The sequence below is a fragment of the Myotis daubentonii genome, chromosome 13 (genome assembly GCF_963259705.1).
Source record: "Myotis daubentonii chromosome 13, mMyoDau2.1, whole genome shotgun sequence".
NCBI classification, from domain to species: domain Eukaryota; kingdom Metazoa; phylum Chordata; class Mammalia; order Chiroptera; family Vespertilionidae; genus Myotis; species Myotis daubentonii.
In genome coordinates, this window is record NC_081852.1 from 10,506,896 (window position 1) to 10,526,707 (window position 19,812).

Below are 19,812 nucleotides of genomic sequence, written 5' to 3' on the forward strand. Positions count from 1 at the left end.
TAGATAGATATGTATTTATTGCAGTTTTATTGTTCATATTTTTTCTTTTTCTTTGTAAAGAAGACCCTTTAACATTTCATATAATACTGGTTTGATGGTGATGAACTCATTTAGCTTTTTCTTGTCTGGGAAGCTCTTATCTGTCCTTTCATTCTAAGTGATGGCTCTGCATTATAGGACCTTGCTTTTCATCATTCTGAGTATTTCTTGTCACTCCCTTTGGCCTGCAAAGTTTCTGTTGATAAATCAGCTGACTGTCTTATGGGAGCTAGCTTGTAGGTAACTAACTGCTTTTTTCTTGCTGTTTTTTTTAAATTCTCTCTTTGTGTTTAACCTTTGCCATTTTAATTATGATGTGTCTAGATGTGGGCCTCTTTGGGTTCATCTTGTTTGGTGCTCTGTGCTTCCTGAACTTGTATGTCTATTTTCTTTACCAAGTTAGGGAAGTTTCCTGTCATTTTTTCAAATATGTTTTTAATTTCTTGCTCTCTCTTCCCCCTTCTGGCACCGCCACGATGCAAGAGCCTTCCTAGCACTGTGAGAAGCACTGTTTCTCACCCTAGAGGGCTTTGATGACTGTGGTAAGTGGAAGTGAATACAGTAGGTTCTTGGGCTACATCGGAGATCTGTTCCTACCGCGCTACGTAATGCGATTTTCGCCCCAGTCGGAACCCACCTACATAAGCACCTATGTCACTCACATGGAGCACATGCACAGCAGTAATGAAGTGAAACAGTAAAAAAAATTTAAAAGAAAGATAACAATTCCTGACCTTTACTTGTGGTAAATAAATAATAAAAAACATAAAGCACATATATGCATACGCTGAAATGACGGAACTTTTTTAAATAAGTACTGTAAATGAGAGATGGCAACGTAACCACGAAACAACATATGTTGAGTCTGTCATAACCCGAGGACTGCCTGCATTGGTTGAAGTTGTTCCAGAGACTCCTTACACTATCTTTATTTATTTGGATTCTTTTTTCTTTTTGCTGTTCTGATTGGGTGTATTTTGCTTCCTTATATTCCCAATCGCTGATTTGATTCTCAGCTTTATCTACTCTACTGTTTTGTTTTTTATTTTTTTAATATTTTTTATTGATTTCAGAGAGGAAGGGAGAGGGAGAGAGAGACAGAAACAACAATAATGAGAAAATCACTGATCGGCTGCGTCCTACATGCCCCCTATTGGGGATCGAGCCCACAACCTGGGCATGTGCCCTTGGCCGAAATCGAACCTGGGACCTTTCAGTCCGCAGGCCAACGCTCTATCCACTGAGCCAAACCAGCTAGGGCTGTTTTGTTTTTTAGATTCCACAAATAAGTGAAATCATATGGTATTTGTCTTTCTCTGTTTGACATATTTCACTTGGCATAATACTCTCTAGATCTATCCACATTGTCACAAATGGTAAGGTTTCATTTATTTAATGGCCGAGTAATATTCCATTCTATATATGTACCGCTTTTTCTTTACCTGGTCATCTACTGATGAACACTTAGGTTTGGGGTCTGGGTGAAAAAGGCAAAAGGATTAAGAAGTACAAAATGGCAATTGTAAAATAATCATGGGGATATAAAGTATAGAATAAAGAAAATAGTCAATAATATTGTAATAGCTATGTAGGGTGCCAGGTGGGTACTATACTTATCAGGGGGAACACTTCATAAGTTATATAAATGTCTAATCATTATGCTGTACCCCTGAAACTAATATAATGCTGAATGTCAAGCGTAATTTTTTTTTATAAAGTATGAAAAGACAAGCCACAGACCTGTAGAAAATATGTGCAAAACATTTATTTCATAAAGGACTTTTATTCCAAATATATTATAAAAACTATTAAACAAAACAATTATAACACAATTATAACAAAACAAACACAACTCAATTTAAAATTGACAAAAGATTTGAACAAAAACTTCAAATAAGTACAGGAAAAAAAGTTCAACATTATTAGTCATTAGGAAAATGCAAATTTAAACCACAATGAGATACCACTACTCAAAATGGCTAATTTTAGAATGGCTAAAATTAAAGACTGATGTGTTAGTGACAATGCGGAGGAACTAGAAGTTTTTCATAAACTGCTGGCAGGAATGTAAGATGTTTTCACAGTTTCTTAACAAGTTAAACATAAACCTCCCATATAACCAAGTCACTCCATTCCTAGATATTTATGCAAGATAAGTGAAAGCATATGTCCACATAAAGAGTCGTATATAAATGTTCAGAGCAGCTTTATCACTGTTCAGCAATAAAAAGGAATAAACTACTGATACAAGCTTTGACATAGGTAAAACTCAAATTACTCTGAGTGATAGAAGCTAGACAACAAACGAGTACATACTGTACAAATCCAATTATATAAAATTCTAAAAAATGTAAGGTAACTTGTAGTGAAAGAAAGGAGATTGAGTCAGTGGTTGCCTGGAATGGGGGGAGAGTCAGGGAGTGGGGATGTGGTAGGGCGTAAGAGGTGGTATCAAGAAGGAATTACAAAAGGGCACAAAGAAACTTTTGGTAGTGATTGATAATGTCCATCATTTTTGATTTGGTGATGATTTCACAGATGCATACATATATTCAAATTATCAAATTGCATGCTTTAAATATGTGTAGTGCCCTGGCCGGTTTAATTGGGTGGGCAGAGGACTGAAAGGTTTCGGGCTTGATTCCTGGTCAAGGGTTTGATCCTGGCCTGGCCCCCGGGTTGGGACATGTATGGGAGGCAACCAATTGATGTGTCTCTCTCTGATTCTATAATTTTATGGTCCTACTAATACTTATTTCATACATAATTTCCGGGATACATATACTGCAGTATACCAAACTAACTTCTGATATAAGAGTATCCAACGATCTTCTGCAAAATATAAATAATCCATTTGAATCTACTTATTTTTAAAATTCTATTCTGCATAATCTTCCTAAACTTTCTGTATAGAATAATTATTATTAAAGTTTTAAACAACTGAATTTATAGTTTTGAGTTTACTTTTTACACAACAAAAACAAAGTCACAAAATTATTTGGAAAAGATGAACACTGTCAGAAAATAAAAAGAAAACAAACTAAAACTGAGGCATAAATATTTGTGGAGAGAATTACATTTTATTTCTTGAGTAATTTATGAATATTAAAAACGATACATAGGTTATTTAACATGTCAATGAATCAACTGTAAGTATTTAAAAATAAAAGTATGATCATCATAAGACAGCACCTCATTTCACAAATATTTTGAGTACTTATTGTGCGTCAGGCACTAACTGGAAATGTCACTTATCATAAGCAAAATTCCTGTATATACAGAGGTCCAGTTTCTGTCCTCTAACCAGGGGTTAGCAAACATTTTAGGTAGAGTCAGACAGTAAACATCATAATCAGTCAGCTCCATCTTGTAGCACAAAAGCAGCCATAGATGATGTGTAAATGAATGAGCATAGCTATGGTCCAATGAACACTGAAACTTGTACTTCATATAATTTTCATGTCGCAAAGTATTCTTCCTCTTTTTCTTTCAAGAACTTAAAATGTAAAAACCACTCTTAGGTAACAGGTCAGATTAAAATAAGTGGCCAGCTAGGTTTGGCAACCCGTGCTCTAAAGTTTTACATTTTTTACACTTCCCCCAATTTTTTATATTTTCCCCAAATAAATACATGTGATTAAAATGTTACTCATGGTATTAGGCATACAATGAAACCTCTCCTTTCTATCTCAGAGGCACAGTTCTCCTCTTTCCAGTTTTTGTGTATCCTTCCAAATCTATTGCCACAATTACACATTTCAGTATAAAAGGCCTTATATATACACTAGGGGCCCGGTGCACGAAATTCGTGCACTGGGTGTGTGTAGGGGGGAGTGTCCCTCAGCCCAGCCTGCCCCCTCTCACATACTGGGAGCCCTCAGGCGTTGACCCCCATCACCCTCCAATCGCAGGATCGGCCCCTTGCCCAGGCCTGACGCCTCTGGCTGAGGCGTCCGGCCCGGGCAGCGGGGACCCACAGCTGCAGCGGCCCCGCGATTGTGGGCTTCGCTTTAGGCCCAGGCAAGGGACCCCTAGCTCCTGGGACTGCCAGCTTTGACCGTGCCCAGCTCCCATCGCTGGCTCCACCCCTACTTCCTGCTATCACTGGCCAGGGCGGAAAAGGCACCTGATTCTCTGATCATGGCTGGGGGGCAGGGCAAAGGCGGCCCCAGGGCCGCCTTTGCCCTGCCCCCCAGCTCTTAGCCCCCCCCCCCCCCCCCCCCCCCCCCCCCGGTTTCCGATCACTGTCAGTGGCAGGGGGCTTCTTCCTGCTTTCCCTTTCGCCTCCCTGCATTGTGCCTACATATGCAAATTAACCGCCATCTTGTTGGCAGTTAACTGCCAATCTTAGTTGGCAGTTAATTTGCATATAGCCCTGATTAGCCAATGAAAAGGGTAGCTCGTACGCCAATTACCATTTTTCTCTTTTATTAGTGTTGATGATGACTCTCCACACGTATTATTCCATCTATAGGATGAATCCCTGGAGATGGAACTGCTGAGTTATATTTCCTTAAAGAGTTTATTCTAACATGTAATTAGTCAGTATCTATAGCTTCTCCCTGCTCAGGATAAGTCTTCCAAAATGCCTTTACCTATTTCCCACCGTCACAACCAACTTTAAAAAAATCAGGTTGAATGTTTGTTCCAAATTATAGACTTATTATACCTACTCTGTTTTATGAATCCTTCCTTAGTATTGCATATTTCTTAGCTATGGTTGTCAATACCTTAGAGTTGAGAAATGTTTTACTGTTTTCTTTGATCACTATTTCTTGAACTCCATCTCTGTTTTTCTTAGATTATTTTTTATTTGATGTAAACATACTGGGGCATTCCTGGGGTCTGGCTGAAAACGACTTATTTTGCTTCTGCTCTGAATGACAGTTTAGAGATAAGATTCAGAGTTCAAAATATGTCCCATGAGCACATTTTAGTTAGATAACTGCTCCACTGTCATCTAACATTCCATGTCCAGATTAAAAGTCTAATTGCAAGTCTGATTTCCATCCCTTTATAGGTAACCACATGCTTCTCTTTGGAAGCTTACGAGTGTACATTTACCCATGAAGTTCATAAATTTCATCAGAATGTATCAGCCATTTCTATTCATAAACTCAAATACTTCTACTCAGAGAAATTTCCTTGTTCCTTTTGACAATATTTTGGTTCCATTCTACCATTATAAAGTAGGAATGGGAAATCTGGCATTTAAAGGTGAGTTGCAAGGGGAAGAGGATGGGGAAAAGAAGCTATTAAAACAGCCAGAAACCCTCAATTTGTGCCGCATCTTTCCAAAGCTTTCTGAAAAGGTATACTTCCCCACTGCACAGATGAAGAAATGGAGACCAGGGAGGGAAGGGTTGATTTATATTCGCCAGTACTTTGTCTCCTAACTGATACTGTCTTTCTGTCTGGCTTCGGCTGTCCAAGACTGCCTGGATACTCCTACTCTCATGATCTCTATTTTCTTTGTGGTTATTTCCAATTTCTTTTACCTCCTGGAACTCTTATGAGATGTAAAATGGCTCTTCTAGATCTCTTTTCGATGTTATGGCTATTTTCCAAGTTTTACTATTCAAGAACTGATTGATTGCTTACTTTCAGGGCAGCTTGTATGCGTTCAAATGGCATGCTATCCTTCTAAATCTAGCACACGAATATTTCTTTTAAAGTTTCTTCTCATTCTTACATGGACTCCGTTGTTTCAGGTCTAGTTCTCATGTTTGTTCAGCCTCGGGCATCTCTTCCATGTTCCCGATTTCCCACAAATGCTTAGTGATTTTTGTTGTTGATTCCCATGATAAATGTATCAATGCATCTTAGGACCCTAGAAATCACTGTGATCCTGTAGTAAATTCACATTTGTAACTAACTCTATAATTCAATTATATATTCTACCCATACTTGTGTAGGATGACAATAACAGTGTAATAATTCTTTGATGTGCAATCCCATGATTCTTCAATCCATTTTTAGTCATATCTTTCTGGTGTTTCATTTCCCCTAACAACCACTGACTTGAGTAACACAGGTCTTACCTAAGTGTTATAAACAAGCCTCAGGGACAAATCGCCACCAGCTCTCACACTTCTCCAACAGACAGTTAGAGCAGCAGTAACAGTCTGGGAGAAGATCATCCCAGGGATGCACCCCAAGGATTAAATAAAGTAATAATGTGATAATGAGTCACTTAAGTTTTGAAATCATAATAGTGATGCCTTTTACCAATCTTTAACATTACAGAAGCTAAAACAAGACATTCTACCTTTTTAAAAAGGCTTCATGCTAAAGGTAATTTTCTGCCTATCTGATGATTCAGACATTTCACAGCTGACAGAAACGCATACAGATGTTCACCAAGACGTTTACAAGAATGTCCACAGCAGTCCTCAAAACATAATATGCAAAAATTGGAAACACAAATATAACATCAACACAAGAGTAATCGTATAATCACACAAACAAGTATTGCAGAGCAAAAAAGAAAAAAAATGAACCAATGTGACATGAACCAATCTCACCGTAATGTGCTGGGCATACTGTACAATTCCATTCATATGAAGCCCCAAGTAGACAAAACTAATATATGAAGACAGAAATCCAAAGGCTGATTGGGGGCAAGAGGATGGGGAAAAGAAGCTGTGAAAACAGCCAGAAACCCTCAATTTGTGCCGCATCTTTCCAAAAGCTTTCTGAAAAGGTATACTTCCCCACTGCACAGATGAAGAAATGGAGACCAGGGAGGGAAGGGTTGATTTATATTCGCCAGTACTGGAGGAAACGGAGGGAAATTCCTGGGGTGACAGAAATGTTCTATACAAATGCAGGGGTCACTTCATCAAGCTGGTGGTGACCCAAGTTCACAAACACATACAAATTCACTGAGCTGAACAATGAAGATTTATGCGCCTGATGACTTCACTCGTGTCTTACACCTCAATTAAAAAAAAAAGATAAGAAAAAAAAATGTAATTTCCAAGCTGGTTGGAACTAAAACTGTGCTTCTGTGTGTCAACATCCTCTGAGCCATACATGCTGGAAACCCAACATCGCTTTTCACGCTGTTTTAGTCACGGGGTCATTTTAAACGAACGGTTATCAAGATGACAACACAAAGCGAGCGTGACCTTCTCAGCCGTCAAACGCGGGTCCCCGCTCCGTCTCCGAACGCTCCGTCGCTACAACACGCAGAGGCCGCGCTCACCGCCCGGGAGCCAGCCCCAGCCCCGGCCCCGGCCCCGGCCGGACACCAGCCCCAGCCCCCGGCCCCGGCCCCAGCCCCGGCCCCGGCCCCGGCCCCGGCCCCGGCCCCGGCCCCGGCCCCGGCCCCGGCCCCGGCCCCGGCTGCAGGGCGAGCCTGCGCTACGGCCACCTTCTCATTCGGCCGACACCACCACCGCCAACGGCAGCATCGCGACTGCGTTCACACGCGATTCCTCAGCAAGTGGCTCCAGAACAGCGCAATTTTCAAGATGAACCCACGCCGGAGGTCCCCCCCGAGCAGCCTCGGCCCCGTTCCCACCGGCGCGTTGCACCCCTAGGCGGGCGGCCGGGAGGAAGCCGGCACCAGGAGGATAAAAATAAACCCGCAGACAGCGTCCTCCAAAGAACACCCACTGCCCGGACCCGCGGCTCTTCCTGACACCAGAGGCGGCTTCGGGGGGCTCGTCCGCGCGGCGGCCCCCGGTGACCCGACCCGGACGGACTCGCAGCCCCGAGCCGCGCCCGGCGGGGCCGCAGGCGGGCCAGGCCAGGCCGGGGGAGACCCGGTACTCACCGCGCTCAACAGCCCTGCACGGAGCTGCCGCCTCCTCCTCCTCCTCGGAGCAGCCGGTCTGTGTTCTGCCCGCCGAGGGCCGCGCCGCGGCGCCCGCCCCGCCACTTCCGGCAGCGCGAGGAAGCCCGTCCCGCGCGCGCGCCCGCCTGTCCGCCCCGCCCCGCCCACGCCCGCGGCGGCTCCGCCCACCCCCCCCGTCGTTGCCCTGGGCCCGCCTACAAAGCTCAATAACGGGCATACAGTATGGATTAATCGATTATCTGTTAAAAATGTGTGTGCCAGTGTAAACCGGAAATGATCCGCGGAGGCGAAGAGAGTGCCCGAAGCAGGAAACTGCTCTCGCCCGGCAGCCGCCCGCGGGGAGAGGGGTATCGGCTCAGCCCCAGCGGCCGGCTTTGGGGGAGGGCGAGCTTCGCCGGGGGCCGAGCGTCCTGCCGAGCGTCCTGCCGGGGAGCCCGCAGGGGCGGTGTGTGCTGCCTGCGTGGGCGCTGGGCCCAGGACTGACAGGTCGCCAGAGGTGTCTGAATATTCTGGGGAGCTGGGCCGTTCCCCGTTTCCCGGGGAGGAAGCCCGGGGCTGCCAGTGACCTTTAGGCTCCCCCCTCCACGTCTTTGAACCCGAGTTTCCTTACAGGTAAAATGAGGGAAACGTTCCTGGAAATGTCTTCTTGGTCTTACATTGCATGAGTTCAGGGAGGGAGAAGGAAAGGCCCTGCACCCCACTGCCGGCTCCGGGGACAGCCCCATGGCACGTTGTCCCGCCCTGAGCACGCGAGGGGACGCCGGGCAGCAACCGCCTGCCTGTCTGGGGGGACGGGCTGCGCCGAGTGCGAACGGCTCTGGGCCTGCCTCCCGCCGCGCTGCCTTCCTCACCAGGTTATCTCGGCAGGCTCTCCGGGCCTGGGCTCTCCGAGCCCGTTTCCTCAGCAGCCTCGTGGGGACAAAACAACAGCATGTGCTTCCCAAGGTGGTTGTGAGGATGAAACACAGTTCCTACTTGCAGTGTTGGGTGCGCTGCCGAGCAGGCTGCAGGCTGCAGGCCGGGAGCTCGCTGTCATCACCAAGTGCGCTAAGTCAGAGCAGAAGGCTCAGGTGGCTGTGGGTGCGCCCATAGGAGCGGCATTCCAGGAGAGGATTCTTCCTAACAGCCCTTCCCGCCAGCCCCGCCCAGGAGTACAGAATTCCTCGAGTCATGGGTCCCCTGGGCCTGTGAGCTCCGGGAGAGAGGCGCTATGCCTCTTCATCTCCTAGTACTCTCTTTGCACATAGTATGTGTCTGATACATATGAATTGAAATGAGCACATGCAAGAATCTTTGCCACTTGACCAGCTACTCAAGCAGACAGCATGCCTGATTAAATTGACCACTGGTCAGAATTAAGCTTTCTGCCTGGTTTCTGGTTATTTTTTAGTGCTGAGACCAGCCTGGTGTGAGTCTCCTGCCATCTCAGTGGAGTAGGTTACAGTCCTCAGTTTACAGTTGGAGAGAACAGAAACTTGGAGAGGGAACTTCAGAGGCTCTCCCAGCACAGAGCCTGGCATGAAATCGAAACAGCAGGGTTGATCTGGGTTGTCATTTCTTTTAAATTGTTATTTGAATCCTCCACTAGAATTGTTTTCAAAATAATTGAGGTTCCATCAATGGATTTAAATTGTTAGCTTATTGTTATTTTGACTGCCAAGTCAAATACAATGTATGTAATTTGAATTCGGAGAGAAGATAATGCATAATTCAAATTTTATGGCAGACAATGAATGATACACTGGGGCTTATAAATTAGTAGTTCCCTTGGGGAAAATACTAAAGTACTATTATGGTATGATTAATATTAGAAGAATGTAGTTTTTCTAAACACACACACACATTTCCTCTAATCTGAGGCTTAACAAAATAACTATAAAGCTTTCCCACCCCGCTGGCCTGCCTTTGTGTCTCTGCCAAAGCACGTGATGGGGGCTGACTCCACTGCTACCTATTTTCATTTAAGTGATCTTCTTTCCTCTTCATAGTTTTCCTGGTGACTCCACCAGGACAGGGTCTGCACGACTTGTTGCCTCCAACCGAAGCCTTGTCAGGTGCAGTGTACACACAGGCCTCATGTGCCTTGCTGTCCTTAACTTACCAAGTTCTCAAGGCCCTGGTAAGTCGGCATTGAGTCTGACCTCACTCTCTTTGCATTGAATTCTCAGCTTGGTACTCACGTTTTGTTACTGATTCCCATTTGCTTGGCATCTTTGATGGAACCAGGCCATTCATTTCATTTGGCTGTCTTTTTTGTTACTGTCTTGTGTGCTGTCTAAAAGTGCTGTTTGTTATAAGAAGGAGAATCATAGGATAGACCACAGGCATGGGCGTCAGAACACTGCTGCTGAAGCTGGCTGGCCTCACAGACCTGTGAGTTTGGGATTCTCACCAGACCAGCATCCACTAGGACAAACTTTGCTGTGGAGTCACCAGGGAAACCGGATGAGGTTCTTCCATCTAGATTTTGTGTCCCGAGAGGTGAATAAGCCTTCTATTCCTAGTCACTGTTGCCAGTTCTCATGGTATTGTCTAAATCTACATCCTCGCCTCCTCCAGGGAAAACTCCTGCTTCTTATATGTACTCTCTTTACAATTCCAATTTTTGCGCCTATTTCTCTAAATGGCATAACTTCAAGAATTGTGGGGCCTTCAGTAACCACTCAAAGGAACATTTAATTTGAACAGGTTGTTCATTTGAGAGATACATTAGAAAAGAAAGGGAATAAGGTTTGCCAGACCCAATGGCAGCATTTTTTATTGATATTTGAAGGATTCCAAATAATGTTCTGATTCAAAAATTGTATCACTAAAAGATTCTTTGGCCAGCTAATGAGCAAGCTGACATACTTAAGCAAGAAGAAACTCATGTTCCTGGGAGAACGCCCACGGCTCATCCTCCTGCCTTCCTATATATCCAGCTCTCCCTCTTCCCCTCATCCTTCTGATCTCTTTCCTACCACAGCACAACCCACCCCTCCCTCCTCTTTCCTTGTCTACACCCCTTACTTTTCCCCAACAACTTTCTTTCCCCCCACCCCCCAGTTTTTAGTTTTTAATGAACTTGTAAACAAAAAAGCTCCCATTTCAAAATAAAAACAAAATCCCAGATCATATAGATGTTTACAGTGATTACATTTATCTAAGCAACATACATACATAATTAGTTTTAAGATGTTAACTAAATTTCTGTGACAAATATGCTTTTTTTAAATACCAAGAACATTATAGAGTTAATGCAGAGTCCTAGGGATAATCTAGTAGTCACTAAGTTTTTCTTAAGTCTTCACTTTAGATGCTGTTATTTCTAGCACTGGTAAGCAGGCAGTCTTTCATATGCTCAAACACTGGAATCTTTGGTTGCTACCATATCAGCTGGCTTGCAAACATTTTAAGAATGTTTTAAGTGAACAACTTGCAAACCCCAGGGGTGGATAAACCCTAAGAATGCACAATTGTGAGCATTTACAACCATCACAACTGTGGCTGAAGACTGTTCATGCTGTTCTTCTGAAATGAGATCCCAAAGCAATATAGTTCAAAGAAAAAGATTTTAACAAAAAATTGGCATATGCACAATCTCTCCACCAGTTTGTGGTGTCAACCATTTAGTTAACTTTTCCACTTGAAAAAATGCAATAGAAAACTGGACACCATGTTTCACTATCTCAGTGAATATTCACAATTACTGCGGCTACAACTCGGGACACAGCATCACCAATGCTGCCCAGAGCCAGTCTATTCTGAAATGAAGTCCTTTACACCAAGTAAATGGTTGTCCGCAACCACTGGCTAGTGTACATATGAACTAAAATTTCTAGATTTTGGGAGAAACAAGTGCTGCTCTGATCATCTGCACTGCTTCTTCTGTTCCTTGATTCATGCTTTGAAACCTGTGGGGGTTGGGCCTGCTGACCCTGCCCACTTGAAGAGGCCGCCTGCGGTGCTGCTTTCTGCTTTAACATTGTCCAGTCAAATGTGTAGTCATATTGGTGGTTCAGGGTTCTGAAAAGAATGCGGAATTGCTGCCTCAGATACATGTAATCCGGGGCTTCCTCAAAGCGCAGCCCACGACAACAGTTCAAGTACGTGGCAAATTCTGCCGGAAACCCCTTACAAAAAACTTCCACAGGAGTGGACATCATCTTTTCACTAATTTTTCCATAGTTTTGTTTCTTTGTTGCAGCCTGTAATCCTTGCTATGGCAGGCTGGTTCTATTAATATTTTAATCCTAACGATTCCATGTCATCCCAGCGACTCTGTTCAATACCAAGATGTGCATTGATGCTAGCATATCGGGCACTGCCAGTGAGATTTTTATCTTCACTGTATGGTATGTGTCGCCTTGTTCTGATGTCTCTGTACTTTATGGCCAGGTCAGAATCAATAAAGAATAACTTATAACAATGACGCCCAATGCCATGAGGAAGTTATCTGGTTTCATGTCTCTGTGTATAAAATTCTTTGTATGCACATATTCAATTCTACTGATCATCTGGTCAGCGAACATAAGGAGTTTTCATTGTGAACCTTGCACAGATGTTGAAGAGGTCTTCCAGGCTGGGTCCAAGAAGACCCATGACTAGCACATTGTGGTCTTTTTCTTGACCATACCACCGTATGTGGGGGATGCAACCCCACCTTGAAGAATCTTAGAGAGTTTGCTCTCGTACAGCAACTGCGGGTGCCTGGCCTTCTGGGACTCTAGCTTCACTGACACCTCCTCGCTATGGGTGATGCTGATCGCCAGATAAATGTCCCTGGAGGAGCCAGGCGCGATCTTCCGCACCAGTTTGTATTTCCCTCCGACAATGAACTCGGCCTTGGAGCCGCTGCTGCTCGCCATCGTGGGAGACGGAGGCGGAGGCTGAGGCCCAGCCCCGACACCTCGGGGAGGAGGATGCGGGGCTCTGGGCTGGTCTGGGGAGCAGGGCTGCGGGGGAGGGCGACAGGGAAAGGAGCACGTGGGCTTCTGGCGTCTCGGCCGGATTCCGCAGAGGGGAACCCCATCACCGCCGCCCAGTCAGGTGCCTTTGTGCTCGGCTGCAGTTTGTGTGGGGTTCCTGCGGCTCCTCAGCTGGGCCACTTGTGTCGGGGTGGCCACCTGGCCTCGCTTTCGGGGCGATGTTGGGGGCTGGAAAGGGGGCTCGGTGAGTTAGGGCGGGGATACCGCTGCCCCCGGCTCCAGCCAACGCAAAATGCCCCCAGTCCCCGGAGCATTTCACCCCCCAACAACTTTCTAAGACCGGAAATTCCATTTGCCTCCGAATGTCCAGTCCTCTTAGGAACTAGGTATGTAGGCAACTGTAGCATTTAAACCAGGGGTGGGCAAACTTTTTGACTTGAGGGCCACAGTGGGTTTTTAAACTGGTCCGGAGGGCCGGAACAAAAGCATGGATGGAGTGTTTGTGTGAACTAATATAAATTCAACGTAAACATCATTACATAAAAGGGTACGGTCTTTTTTTTTTTTTTTTTTTTTTTTAGTTTTATTCATTTCAAACGGGCCGAATCCGGCCCGCGGGCCGTAGTTTGCCCACGGCTGATTTAAACCTTGGATCCAAACTGAATTAAGAGCTATAATTAAGGATTTCCTCAAACCCAGAGAAGACCAGCAATTATTCATAGAATTATCTAGAACAGTGGTCGGCAAACCACGGCTTGCTAGCCACATGCGGTTCTTTGGCCCCCTGAGTGTGGCTCTTCCACAAAATACCACGTGCAGGTGCTCACATACAGTGCGATTGAAACTTCGTGGCCCATGCACAGACGTTGGTTTTCAGCCTGGGCGAGTCTATTTTGAAGAAGTGGTGTTAGAAGAAGTGGGGGGTGTCGGTCGGGCGATGGTATACGAAGCACAGGGGAGGCGGGCGTGATTCATGCATGAGTTGAGTGAGCCAGTCAGCCAGCAGTCTCATGTGCAGTGGTTAGTGCTAGTCACGTCCGCAAATCTCACGCCGGTGACAAAAGTACCTACTCGAAGCCTAAAGTTACCTGTATTTTTCCAACCAGCTGCAAAACCTACAGATTGTTTTGTCATCAATTTAAGAATTGTAATTATTTTGTGTTGGTGGCTTTATTATTATAAAATGAAGATGTTTTTAGCAAAGGCCATCTTAGGAGTACCCTAATTAAGTTAATAACAATGTACCTACCTATATAGTTTAAGTTTAAAAAATTTGGCTCTCAATCAAGAGACATATGAAAACATGCTCAAAGTCACTAATCATCCGAGAGATGCAAATCAAAACAACAATGAGGTACCATCTCACACCTGTCAGACTGGCTATCATCAACAAATCAACAAACGACAAGTGCTGGAGAGGATGTGGAGAAAAAGGAACACTTGTGCACTGCTGGTGGGAATGCAGACTGGTGCAGCCACTATGGAAGACAGTATGGAGTTTCCTCAAAAAACTGAAAATGGAACTCCCATTTGACCCTGTGATCCCACTTCTAGGAATATATCCCAAGAAACCAGAAACACCAATCAGAAAGGATATATGCACCCATATGTTCATAGCAGCACAATTCACCATAGCTAAGATCTGGAAACAGCCTAAGTGCCCATCAGTAGATGAATGGATTAGAAAACTGTGGTACATCTACACGATGGAATACTATGCTGCTGTAAAAAAGAAGGAACTCCTACCATTTGCAACGGCATGGATGGAACTGGAGAGCATTATGCTAAGTGAAACAAGCCAGTCAATGAGGGGAAAATACCACATGATCTCACTCATTCATGGATAATAGAGACCATTATAAACTTTTGAACAGTAATAGATACAGAGGCAGAGCTGCCTCGAACAGAGTGTCAAAATGCAGCGGGAAGGCCGGGGAAAGTTGGGGGGCAGAAGGGAGGGGTATAAGAGATCAACCGAAGGACTTGTATGCAAGCATATATGCATAACCAATGGACATGGGACGCTGGGGGGTGGGGGAGGCCAGGGGATAGTCAAGGGCGGGAAAAAAATAAAAGACACATATGTAATACCCTTTGTAATACTTTAAGCAATAAAAAAAAAAAGAAAAAAGAAAAAAAAAAAAGAAAAAAAAATTTGGCTCTCAAAAGATTTCAATCGTTGTACTGTTGATATTTGGCTCTGTTGACTAATGAGTTTGCCGACCACTGATCTAGAATATTGTGGAATGTTATGTGACCCAGTGTTATCTGACCTATATCCACTTGTACATATATTGTTTAAAGCCTCAGGTGCTAAGTGGAAAAGTTGACTGGATTCACCTGAGAAGGGACTTACAGAATCCTTTCCACAAGAAAGAGAGTACACAAAAAGGCTCTCCTGAAAGCCCTCGGTAAAACATTTCCAATAAAAACAGATGAACCACAATGCAGAGAAAAGAGGAATCTACAGGAGACTTTGGGATAGGCTAGGAACTGCATTGTGTTCTTGCAGCCAATTCAATGCCAACAATAACCCCCAATTTGGGGTGCAGTGAGGAAGGAAACTTTATTCAGTGCAAAACATCTCAGCTGTTATACAGCAAGCACTGCTGTGAAAACAGCACAGCTGTGAGGCAGCCCTGGGGCCAAGGCAGTCTTGGGATCAGGCCTCTCTCTGGCTGGACAGCTCTGCTCTGCTCCCGTGGGTCTGGTCTGCCTGGCTCTCAGAACTGTACTCCCAGAGCCAGATCTGGCTTATATAGACAGAAGTCCCCAGGCCTTGCTCCCTGATTGGTCTGTCCTCATGCAAATTGGTCTGTCCTCATAGTTTGATTAGTCCAAAAGACACTTCCCTAATTGGTCAGAGTGGAGCTTCTCTGATTGGTCTGTAAAGATGTTGATGGGGGAGGGGGGGTGGGCGGGAGAGAGATAGCTGTGCAGCTCTGATTGGATGGGGAAAGCCTCAGTCCTATTGGTTGAAATAGGATTCCAGGAACTCCTCTATGAGGGTTGGCTCAGCTGGCAGAAGCACAGTGCAGGCAGGCTGTTCAGTGCTGGCCGCTGTGAAGTGCAGCTTGCAGGAAAGGCCTCTGTGTAGAATAAGTGGCTTCTAGGCTCTCTTTGTTACAATTTGAGACCAGTTAGCCACCAGGAGTTCTTCTTAGTAGGTGTCTTCTTTCTCAGGGCCCACAATTGCAACAAAGTTGCCCTTTCACCTCATTTTGTTAATGAAGTTAAACCTGAAACTGGAGACCACATTCAAAAACCGAACTTAGAATGGGAAATAGTCCCTTGACTGGAACGACAATACCTGGCAGGCATTTTAAAAGGATTTTAGAACAAATACAAGACAGGACACAAAATCAGCTTGTGGCCCTGCAGGTCAGCAAGTGAGGTGGCTTGCTCCCCAACAGACCACCTACTGACAAGGACACTTGAAAAAAGAACACTGAAAAAAAGATGGTCTCATCTTATGAGACAAAGAAAAATTCCTTAATTCTGACTAATGAGGGTGCTCCAAGGAAGAAAAGTACCCGATATCCTGCCATACCCTTAAATACTCCAGGTGAATTAACTAGAAATGTAGATAGTGTGTTAGTTTCCTAGGGCTGCTGGAGCAAACTACCACAAACAGGGTGGCATAAGACTACAAAAATGATGTTGTGGCTTAAAGTCCAACATCAAGGAGTCAGCAGGGCCACCCTCTCTCCAAAGGCCCTGGGGGGATCCTTCCTCACCTCTTCTAGCTTCTGGTGGTTGCCAGCAGTCCTGGGTGTTCGTGGCTTGTAGATGCATCACTCCCATCTCGACCCCCATCTTCACATGGTATTCTCCCCTGTGTTATCTCTGTCCAGATTTCCCTCTTCTGCTGAGGATACCACCCTAACCCAATATGACCTCATCTTAACTTGATTGCATCTGCAAAGACCATGTTTCTAAATAAGGTCAAACTCACAGGTTTTGAGGGCGAGGACTGGAACATATCTTTTGTGGGGACACAGTTCTACCCACTATAAACGGCAACCTCACGTATTTCTGGTAGATACAAGTAATACTCTTTCTGCATTAAACCCTGCCATCTTTGCTCAGCCTCCTTTTTGGAGTAAACATAAAAGAGCCACAGGTGGCAGGCATTCCAACTAACCCACAGATATTCTCTATTTCCCTGCCCTTAACTATGAGCCTGGGAGTCCTTGATTGCCAAACATGCCTTCCTGCTCTGTGACACCCTCCTGCAAATTTCATAAGGAGAAACTTACTTTGCAATTTTAAATGAACACCAGAGTATTTGGAACTGAAAAGCACACAAACACATGGAGGCTAAATAACATGCTACTAAACACTGAATAGGGTAACAATGAGATCAAGGAAGAAATCAAAAGATACCTTGAGACAAAGGAGAATAAAAACACAGTCACCCAGAATCCATAGGACATAACAAAAGCAGTCCTAAGAGGAAAATTCATGGCAATACAGGCCTACCTCGAGAAGCAAGATTTCTAGTTTCATACCGATGTGGCTGGAGATGATGCTTGATCGATTTCAGTCTTTTCAAATGTACTGAGACTTGTTTTGTGCCCTAACACACAGTCTATTGTGGAAAATATTCCATATGCAATTGAGAAGAACATATAGCCTGATCTAATTAGTCAGAAACAGCGTTTGACAGTGTCCTGCACTAGTGATTGAGAGGCGTAGCAGATCTACCTAATACATAGTCACAAACCCACATGGCAGCCAAAATGAGACAGAAAAAACCCTCAGATGAAAGAACAAGAGAATTCTCCAGAAGAACAGATAAAAGAAATGGAGATAAAGAATTTATCTGATACAGAGTTCAGAATAACGATGGCAAAGATGCTCAACAGCATGAGAAAAGATATAGCCCTAACTGGTTTGGCTCAGTGGATAGAGCGTCAGCCTGCGGACTGACTGGTCCCAGGTCCGATTCCAGCCAAGGGCATGTACCTTGGATGTGGGCACATCCCCAGTAGGGGGTGCGCAGGAGGCAGCTGATCGATGTTTCTCTCTCATCGATGTTTCTAACTCTATCCTTCTCCCTTCCTCTCTGTAAAAAAATCAATAAAATATATTTTTAAAAAAAGCCCTGACTGGTTTGGCTCAGTGGATAGAGCATCAGCCTGCGGACTGAAGGGTCCCAGGTTCGATTCTGGTCAAGGGCATGTACCTTAGTTGCGGGCACATCCCCAGTAGGGGGTGTGCAGGAGGCAGCTGATCGATGTTTCTCTTTCATTGATATTTCTGACTCTCTATCCCTCTCCCTTCCTCTCTGTAAAAAATCAATAATATATATATATTTTTAAAAAGATATAGTAAATATGAAAAAAGAACAGTCAGAAATACAGAATGGACTCTCATAGCCAGTTAGCCTGGAGGTCAAATCACCCCCGGTATTGCCCACATCAATCAAGGCTTAACTACAACAAGACTGCGCACAAAGACCACTAGGGGATGTACCAAGAAAGCATAAAAAATGCGGAGACAAAGAAACAGGACAAAACTGTCAATGGAGGATACTTAGTTCAGAACCACATTTTTAAGGTCTCTTAAGAACTGTCTAGAAGCCACCGATAAATGTAGTGAGATCCTCAAGAAAACTAATGAGACCCTTGATGTTATGATAAAGAACCAACTAGAAATTAAGCATACACGGACTAAAATAACGAATACTATACAGACTCCCAACAGCGGACCAGAGGAGCGCAAGAATCAAGGCAAAGATTTGAAATGCGAAGAAGCAAAAAACACCCAACCAGAAAAGCAAAATGAAAAAAGAATCCGAAAATACGAAGATAGTGTAAGGAGTCTCTGGGACAGCTTCAAGCGTACCAACATCAGAATTATAGGGGTGCCAGAAGATGAGAGAGAGCAAGATATTGAAAACCTATTTGAAGAAATATTGACAGAAAACTTCCCCCACCTGGTGAAAGAAATAGACTTACAGGTCCAGGAAGCGCAGAGAACCCCAAACAAAAGGAATCCAAAGAGGACCACACCAAGACACATCATAATTAAAATGCCAAGAGCAAAAGACAAAGAGAGAATCTTAAAAGCAGCAAGAGAAAGAAACTCAGTTACCTACAAGGGAATACCCATACGACTGTCAGCTGATTTCTCAACAGAAACTTTGCAGGCCAGAAGGGAATGGCAAGAAATATTCAAAGTGATGAATACCAAGAACCTACAACCAAGATTACTTTATCCAGCAAAGCTATCATTCAGAACTAAAGGTCAGATAAAGAGCTTCACAGATAAGAAAAAGCTAAAGGAGTTCATCACCACTAAACCAGGATTATATGAAATGCTGAAAGATATCCTTTAAGAAGAGGAGGAAGAAGAAAAAGGTAAAGATACAAATTATGAACAACAAACATGCATCTATCAACAAGTGAATCTAAGAATCAAGTGAATAAATAATCTGGTGATCATAATAGAATCAGGGACATAGAAAGGGAATGGACTGACTATTCTTGGGGGGGAAGGGGTGTGGGAGATGCGGGAAGAGACTGGACAAAAATCGTGCACCTATGGATGAGGACAGTGGGTGGGGAGTGAGGGCGGAGGGTGGGGCGGGAACTTGGAGGAGGGGAGTTATGGGGGAAAAAAGAGGAACAAATGTAATAATCTGAACAATAAAGATTTAATTTAAAAAAAAAGAAATACAGAATGACATAGCACAAACAATGCAATCTAAAAATGGGGAAAGGACCTATATAGACATTTCTGCAAAGTGGACATACAGATGGCCAAAATACATATGAAAAAATGCTCTAAGTCACTAATCATTGGAGAGATGCAAATTAAAATGACAATGAGGTATTACCTCACACCTGTCAGAATGGGTACCATTAACAAATGATCAGGGCTGGTGAGGATGTGGAGAAAAGGGAACCCTGGCACGCTGCTGGTGGGAATGCAGACTGGTGGAGCCATTATGGAAAACAGTATGGAGTTTCCTCAAAAAATTAAATATGGATCTGCCTTTGACCCAGTGATCCCACTTCTAGGAATATAACTAGAAGAAGCCCAAAACAGCAATCAAAA

The 19,812-nt window shown here is 44.2% G+C and overlaps 1 protein-coding gene and 1 pseudogene across 1 annotated transcript in view; both read right to left on the bottom strand.

Annotated features, from left to right (window-relative positions):
* The window catches only part of CSGALNACT2 (chondroitin sulfate N-acetylgalactosaminyltransferase 2), a 41,605-nt gene extending 33,713 nt beyond the window's left edge, over positions 1 to 7,892 (bottom strand). The window contains exon 1 of the mRNA XM_059662166.1: positions 7,820 to 7,892. The gene's annotated coding sequence lies outside the window, so the exon portion shown is untranslated. The remainder of the gene's footprint in view (positions 1 to 7,819) is intronic.
* Positions 7,893 to 10,882: 2,990 nt separating this feature from the next.
* Positions 10,883 to 12,803, bottom strand: LOC132214756 (casein kinase I-like; annotated as a pseudogene).
* Between the last annotated feature and the right edge of the window lie 7,009 nt (positions 12,804 to 19,812).